Below are 9,025 nucleotides of genomic sequence, written 5' to 3'. Positions count from 1 at the left end.
TCAGATGAAAGAGTTCATGACACTTTATGATAGGCCATCAGGATGGTGATAAGGCATCAAGGATACCGTCAGACTTAGACAGGACATGAGAATTGGAGCAAAAATATGATGATGTTCTTGATAAAACGTCAAAATCCTGATAAGCCATCGTCATCGTCATCAGTCTTAGACAGCAAGAGCCAAAAGTAACGAGGAGCTGATGACATCTGTGATAAGTCATCAGACTCCTGATAAGCTATCACGGATGTTGTCGTCTATTTCGAAGAAAAGATGAAACCTTGATTTTTGTTTCCATTGTTAGGGTAAACTATTTAAATCTTTATTTTAGGGTTTTCTATAGAGGATGGAAGACATTATTTGACACTTAGAGTTTTGACAACATACTGTGATATTTTTTCTCTCTACTCCTAGACTTTAACAACACAACTATTTTGAGAGATTATTATCAATACTTTGGGATTTTTCTTTCTGATCTAATCTATGATTTACTGGTTATTATTCATCTCTGTAAGTTTATATTTCAAATCATAAATTCAATTATGTGTTTCATTCATTGCATCATGAGTGGCTAAACTCCCTTAACCTGAATTATAGGATCTAGGTTTAGGTCTTGATAAGGTGCTAAGTATTCAAGATTCAATAGGTGGTAGGATCTCTTAATAATTCTAAAGTTTTAATTAACGTCTGTTGGTTGCAAACAGTAGACACACCTTCTTTGATTTGCTTGAGAGAGAAATCAAATATAGTAGGAAGTGAATTCTCAACAGGGACTCAAAAATACTTTATTTAATAATCAACGCTGTAACAAGGTTGGTTAACCTGAGGTAAAATTTAGGCATACGTAGAAATTTCCTAAGTTTGAGAGGATTAGGGAATTAAACGCTTAAGTAGGTCGAGAGACATTTAAGCATAACATCGATAAAGATAGCTTGTTATCCTACCCACCGTGAGAATCTTGAACCTCTTGTAGCATCTGTCATGTACCTGAAGCCCTAGTGAACATAATTCTGGTTTTTTCATAAACTTTTGGTATACAAATACTGAAATTAAAGTGAAAAACAATTATTTGTTAAACTTAAACCCCCATTTCAGGAAATGTTAAACTATCAGTGAATTAAATTGCAAACGACTTGAGTTCATACCATATTCCCTGTGGGATTCGACCCCAACCTAGTTGGGTTTTATATTGATAACAATCGCTTACCCATTCATGAGTGTAGTTTGAGTATTATCAGTAGTCCTCCCAACTTCTCTTCTTCATGTCTTATGACATTAAAGTCTCCACCTATAATCCATGGTTCATTTATTGTACCACTCACTGCCCCAAGAGACTCCCATAAGAGTACTCTCTTCATTTGATTACATTTAACATAAATTAATGTAACCAAAACTACCACTCTTGCATTCTAATTCTACAATCTGAGTGTGAGTTGTTGTTCCTCATCACTAATAATAGAATACTCCATAGTAGATTCCATGAAAGCCTAGATCGTGCCTGACATATTGACTACAACATGATGCATTCCCAGCCTTCTCTTGTAAGCTTAAATATTCTGCCCATCCTGGAATGGTTCCATAAGCCCAATGAAACCAAATTGGTACCTTTTGTGCATTGTTGTCAACCTTGTAAAAGCCTTCTGAGTGTTAATAGCCCTTATATTCTAGATTAGAGCATTCATTTTGAGGCTGATTTTGAGGTGTGGCTCCTTGTTTGCATTGAACTGGTACTTATATTTTTTATTCTTTTGTTATGTTTACCATGTTTAATCAAATTTTTCTCATATATAAGCCCAAGGAACTTTTTTTTCATGCACTTCTAGCGAGCAACATAAGTAAATGAATTGTAAGCATTGTGTTCGCTAGCTTGGTATTTTGGTTAAAAAAACATTCTTCTACATTGGTCATCAATAGACTGGTTAATTTTACTAAAGCTATTACTTTGATCCATTTTTTTTACTTGACATAAATAATGCTATTGTGTTTTACATTCTTCTTTTATTCTTATTCTTTTGTGTTTTGTCTATAAGGAGAGCCGACATAACGACCATATTAGTTCCCGTCTTTTAGTATTTGGTATAGTAGTCATGGAGAAGGCATAAATCAAGTGTCTTGCACTGAATTTCCTATTTTGGATGGATTTTAATTTTACTCTTATTATTAATTTAATAAAATTTGAGGTCTAAAGTACCCTTATCTCTGACTTGAACTCACTCGGCACAATTAGATTCGCAAGTGGAACTCTATAGAGGATATGTATTTCCTTAAAGCATAATTTTCGATTTGCATGACAAGAATTTTATAGAACTTTTACCTTAAGGCATAAATTATGTGAACTTATGCTATGTTGCATAACTTGTACCACTAATCATTTGTCTTAGGCTTAATTTCTTGTACCTTCAAGCATAAACTGTGCCAATTCATTTATGCCTCAGGGCATAACTTATATGTATTAGCTTAATTTCTTTTGTGTTGAGGCATCACATATAACTTATGAATTTTTCCTAAAGGATAAACATTAAAGATTAGATTTTGAGGAACAAAAGTTAAAGATCACCTAAAATAAAGGTATTTGGGCCAATGATCCCCACCTATAAAATTTCTTATTTAGTTCACGATACATTATATTTCCTGAATCAATTATAATTGAATTTACTCACGATGAATTTAATTTTGTTTATTACTCGCCATGATTTTAATCCTTTTTGTGTATGAGATGAGTTGAATGGTTTGATTGTTTTCATGATTACAATAATTAGTTTAAAAGTGATCAATTATGCCTCTGCGAACACTTGGATTTATTTATACGTTTCTTTGTTTTATGTATGTTTCATAATTAACAAATGTTAGTACCAATGCATATATAATTTTTTGGGAAAATGGCTTAAAATATATTTAAATTATGATCAAAATTTCTATAACACACTTTAATTTTATAGGAGTATTATGGCCTAAATTATTTTATAGCGTAATATTGAGGTATTATCAGTTTAGCTAGTCCACTAAGCCACTCAAACTAAAGTGAGTGCTTATGTGCAATGAAAAAGAGGGGTCAGTTTTCATTAGTTTACCTTTATCTTCCCTTAGCCCTAGAATTCTATAAAAACTCTCTAACTTATATTTACTGTTATCTTCATGATTATTGACCATATCACACAATGAACTAGACTAAGATGGTTTCTAACGTATCTTTACGATTGTGTGTTCATATGTCGATCCATTAAAATTGATAATATCTTTAATTTTACACTATAGAATTGTTTAGGGGCCACCTCACAATGTTAAAGTGTATTACAATAAATTCGGCCATAGTTTAGATATATTTTGAGACTTTTTCCTTAGTTTTTTATAAAATGTTTAGGATACTAAATCATTTTTGCATATTATCGTGTTTATGTTCTTTTGCTTATAAGTGTTAGTTGTTGGGAGTGAATCTAATTTCAAATTTAGTTCGCCATTCTGCATTACTTTTTAAATAGGGTGACAAAAAGTTTATATGTGTGGGATTTAAAATTGAGAGGCCGTTATGCAGAAGATTATAGTTAGTTACAAATCATGAATGTAGTAAATCAGATGACAAAAAAAATATACTAAAAAGTATATTATTAATATAATTTGGCCTAACGACCTACATATAAGAAACTAATATAAAATCTAAATTCTCGAGAGAAATCTTCCCCTAAACAAAACTCTTTAAATGACTATATTGTGGATGTTATTGTTCAATGGTATGAGAAGAGAAGTTTCTATTTATAGAGGTTCAAAATCTTTGCTCCAACAAAGAGGTTAGCCAAATATGGAAGAGTTTTATTTTTTTCTTTTAGAAAAAGTAAAAGTAATTATGGATTTTTTATTTTTTATACCAAAAATTAAAACTCAAGATAACAAAATCAGGGCAAAACCCCTAACATATCTCCCCCTTTTGACTTGATTTTCTTGACAAAACTTGATCCACCTTCTTCACATGCATGATCTTTGTTCTTCACATAATGTTGATAATTGTTGTTTGCTATGGTTAAAAATAATATTTAAAATATATGATTAAAAATAAATTAAAAATTAATATTTTATTTTAATTTTTAAAGATATAACTGCTGGACAATAAATTTTTGATCGAGAAAAATAATGATAATCGGGACAAGAAAAATATTACAATCATTACTTTATTAACTTCAGTATGTGATTGTTATAATGTAAATGAATCCTTTGATTTGCCTTTTCAAATATAAATTTAAGGGTTTCGAGCTTGATCTTGAATTTGAACTTGATTCGTGAATTTGATTGATTTGATCTTGACTTGTAATTGAATTCAAGGATTTTTGGAATTGTTCTTGATCTTGTGGTCTTGGTCTTTAACTGGATGAACTTGAATGCTTGATTTGTAGCTTGTAGAGAAATCTGGAACATTTGATCCACGAGCTCTCTGTTGCTTCTTGTCAAAATTGTTGGTCCTTTTTAAAATTATGAGACCCCTATTTATAGTTGTCATAAGAAAAGAGTTATGGTGAGGGTGAATTTCTTTTGACCAATCAGATTCAAGTAACATGTCAGCTTTTATGGACTTTTGATTCACTAGGCCTGCTGAATTATTTTGACATATGACATGGTCCTATTGACTTTTCATGCCACATCATTTGATACATGACACTCAATTGGGCCTCTAGAATAAGATAACATCTTGGGCTTAAAAAAATTGATTCATTATTTGTAGACCAAATTAATGGACTAGCTGAACAACAAATTGGTCTTCAATTAAATTCGTATTTATTTAGATTTAAATAATTAATCCAAGCATATTAATCTATCACATTTATTTGGACTAATGTATTTCAAATTTAATTTGAATAAAATTTATATGACTACAAATGCCCCTGCTTCAGGCCTGATCGAGTGTATATTTTAGAGACGAGACTTAAAGTATGATTTATTTTAACATAATTTCTTCGTGCTTCAAAGATTTACATACATATGAACACCCCATTTCATTAATTGAAAAAATTTAAAGCTGAACTATGCAATTTACATATTGATATTGCCTCTCAAAAATTCTTTTTTTTAGTTGTAATTTTTTTTCATGAATTTCTACACGTAAGACGCATTGGTGAGGCATGATATCCAACTCCAAAAATTAATTGCTTAATGATGTCCACTTTTACTATGATATCTTGACTTTGTCTAATTTCAAATAGATTTTGGATAAAATTTCACCGCCCTACCTAACTACTTTTAATTATAAATAAAAGTCTTTCAATTTGAATTTATATTGGAGATGGAAACTCTCCCAATTTGAATTTAAATGGGAGATGAAAACAACCTCCAATTTGAATTTGTATTGGAGATGGAAACAACCTCTAATTAGAATTTATATTAGAGATGAAAACAACCTTCCTACAAATCTATAAAGGAATGTAGGTTCCCCACTTATTCAATATTAGTTTTGGGATTTTCAACCCATGAGTAATGTATATGTTCTCCTTTCCCTTTTATTTTTTATCATTTTTCAGCACAACATATTAGTGATAAAATTTTTATATCTCATTGTAGGAATATCGAAATCATGAATCATTTGATATTTCAAAAATTAAACTTCAAGATATATAGCATATTCAAAATTTAGATTTAAAATCCTTCAAAATAATTCTAGACAATATTTTGAAGTTAGCCATAAATTTTATCATGTTAAATTTGGTTTATCTGAACGTCTTTGCTAAAACTTTCATAGCTTGAGGTAGGAAGGCAGAAATCACAGAAAACTTGATTTTTCTGAAATTAGACACAAAGATATATAGCATATCCAAAAATTATAATTTAATACCTTCAAAATTTTTTTAGATATTATCTCGAAGTAAACATTGGGTTTTGATGTACCAACAATTTCAGATTTGTGCGATGACATCAAATAATTTATATCTCAGTTTGGGAGTATCAAAATCATGATCCTCTTAATTATATAGATACCAGAAACATGCGTATGTAATATATCCAAGATTTGAAAATTTAAACCTCTTGAATCATTCTATATAAATTTTTGAAGTTGATCCTAAATTCTGTCTAGCATAGAATTTCAAATTTGTGTTGCCTCACCAAATAATTAATATCTTGATGTGACAACATCACCATCAAAAAGTGTTTTGACTGATGGTAATTAGACTTTCAGGGCTTCTTCTACACTAAAACATCTTGTATTTAGACCATCCAAGTTGGTGATGTATGACTTTCGAGTTTGAAACGTCCTGACGGGTAAAGAACTCTCTTCTACTTGTATTTTCTTTGTGTTGTCTTTTTCTTTTCTTTTTGTAGGTAGGCTTCAAAGGATGGTCCATGAAGAAGGTAATATTATGGAACATAGGGATGGATACTCGTCCTATACTCAAGAAAAGTTAATTTCATGGTAATCTTATGGTACACAAGGACGACTACTCATTCCCGCCCTAAGAAAAAGTAAATTTCATGGTAATCTTATGGCACACAGGAATGACTACTCGTACTTGCCCTAAGAAAAGGTAATTCTAAGGATAATCTTATAGCGTACAGGAATGGCTACTTATCCCTTCGTAAGAAAAGGTAATTTCATGGTAATCTTACGACGCACAGGAATGACTACTGGTCCTCGCACTACGAAAAAGTAATTTTAAGGGTAATATTACGATGCATAGGGATGGTACTTTGAAGGCTCCAAATTTCAGACTTTGAAGGCTTCAATATGACAAATTTGAAAACTTCAACTTGAAGACATCAACTTATAGTCATAAGGCATATGAAGACTTTGACTTCTAGACCGTATGAACTTACAAACTTCAATATGGTGAATTTGAAAGCTTCAACATAAAGACATAATAAATTTGAAGGCTTCAACTTATAGACATAAATAATTTAAAGACTTCATCTATGAAACTTTGAAGGCATTTGAAAGCTTCAACATGAAGACTTAGTGAATTTGAAAACTTCAACTTATTGTCATAGATCATTTGAAGAATTCAACTATCAGAGTTTGAAGGCTTTCATATGGAAAATTTGAAGACTTCAACTTACATAGTTTGTGAACTTGCAATTTAGTGAATTTAAAGACTTTAATTTACGTCAAAAAAATCATATTTCATAGGGGTTTGCTCCCACCGTGACATCAACACTTGGTTCAAGTCAGAAGATTGATAAAACAAAAGTGTCTTGAAAACTTTTTTATGTGAGTGGGAATATGTATTATTTTTAACACTCGTGCAACTAAGGTCAGAATAAAATTTCAAGTGCCTACGTGCCTTAGTGAAGAGGATCAAGTCACAACGTAGTTCTGGGTGAGTATTTTTTTAATATATATTTTTTGTGTCCTAAATTTTATCTAGATCACCCTACTAGAAATTTCCCCTATTGGAACAAACTTTTTTGGCAATTGTTCCAAAATCGTTGCTATAGAAGGTCTATTGTAATGGTTCCAACCGTTGAAAAAAAATGGTTCTATTAGAACTAGTTGGTGCTATAACTATTGCTATTAATGGATAATTGTTGCAATAGGGTGTCTTATAGTAACGGTTGTATGAACCATTGTCATTAAATCACATATGGCAACACTTATTGGAAAAAAAATCTATTACATCGGTTTTGTTTTTTCCCTCCCCACTTTGAAGATTATTGCACTTGTTATACTACTTGTTTTATCAAAAGCATAGAAAGAGAAATCAAATCCAAACACTTCTCTCTCTAATGGAAAAACACTCTTTTTCTCTTTCCCCTCTTTCTTCCTTCATCTTCCCTAGAGCCGACACTTTCTTTTACCTTATTACCCTTTTCTCTATCCTCTTTTTTCTCCTCCACCACCTCTCTCCTATCTTTGCTAAGAACCTTTACTTCCAGGGTTTCAATGCTGATGATATCGATAACTTTGTTGACCCCAATGAACTCATCTCTACTGCAAAACACCTCCCCTCCTCTACCTACCACTACTCCTTTTGTCTCCAACCTTATTAAATTTCATCATGGTCCACCTCTTTCTCCTTTATATGATTCTTCCACTCCAGTTATATATTAGCCGTCCGACCCAAAGCTTTTGTTGATATCCTTTGAGGAATGGTATAAAGATGAGATAGAATGTATTCCTCAATCTCCACCCTTTAATTCCTCTTTAATTATGAAATCTGCCACTGAGAGTTCCACTTCTTCCAAATCAAATCTCGATTTGAAACCTAAATTGGAGCTTGACATTGAAAGATCAAGATCGATATCATATTATACTATTGAGATAGTTTGTGTCTCTTTCTTGATTATGTTTGTAATAAATTACTTTAATGGGAAGAAGGAGAATGAGAACTTAGCATTAGCTTGGGCAAGTAAATTCACATTGGAGGATTCAATATTTGATAAGAATTTTAGTTTATTGAGTGTTGGGGAAATGGAAGATTCACCATTGTTGTTAAAAGAAGGACAAAATATGTTCAAATTTTATGCTAATGAGAGGAGATTTTGTCAGGGTTTGCTGGATAGATAGATTTAAAAAGTCATATAATATAGTGGTGCCTTGTAAAGATGAGATAATGTTTGAACTGTATATGAATGATAATGCAATGGATCATGTGGTTGTTGATGTGGCTAATAAGAAATTTTCCAAGACAATGCAAAAAGAGATTACGGATCTCCAAAGATTTGCATCAGTGGTAAGTCCACCAAATGGGAGGAAGTGGATTGCTGATATATTAGCTGTTGTTGCTGAGTCAAAAGATGTGGCAGGGGATATGATCAATGAAAACGTTCTTAATCAGGTTTTGTTTCTTAATGACTTTGTCTAGCTTTAGTATTTCATAGTTTATAGTAGTCTCAGATGTTTTATAGTTAGAAATAATATGAATATTAGTTTGATATGTGATATTCATTCGTAGTAGTCTCATATGTTTCCTTGTTAGAAATTATAATACCCCGTATTTCCCTAGCCTAGATTAACTCTCAATACATGAGTAATCCCATATAATTTTTTTTAAATACTCATTATTATTCGATTTAGAGCCTGCCATTGCATAGAAAATTTAATTAGATTTCTAGT

The 9,025-nt window shown here is 31.4% G+C and overlaps 1 pseudogene; it reads left to right on the top strand.

The window, feature by feature from the left end:
• Nucleotides 1-7,695: 7,695 nt before the first annotated feature.
• LOC107852294 lies at nucleotides 7,696-8,774 on the top strand (annotated as a pseudogene).
• Nucleotides 8,775-9,025: the final 251 nt, after the last annotated feature.

The sequence above is a fragment of the Capsicum annuum genome, chromosome 1, assembly GCF_002878395.1.
Source record: "Capsicum annuum cultivar UCD-10X-F1 chromosome 1, UCD10Xv1.1, whole genome shotgun sequence".
Taxonomy (NCBI): domain Eukaryota; kingdom Viridiplantae; phylum Streptophyta; class Magnoliopsida; order Solanales; family Solanaceae; genus Capsicum; species Capsicum annuum.
This window is presented reverse-complemented; position numbering and strand designations above follow the sequence as displayed.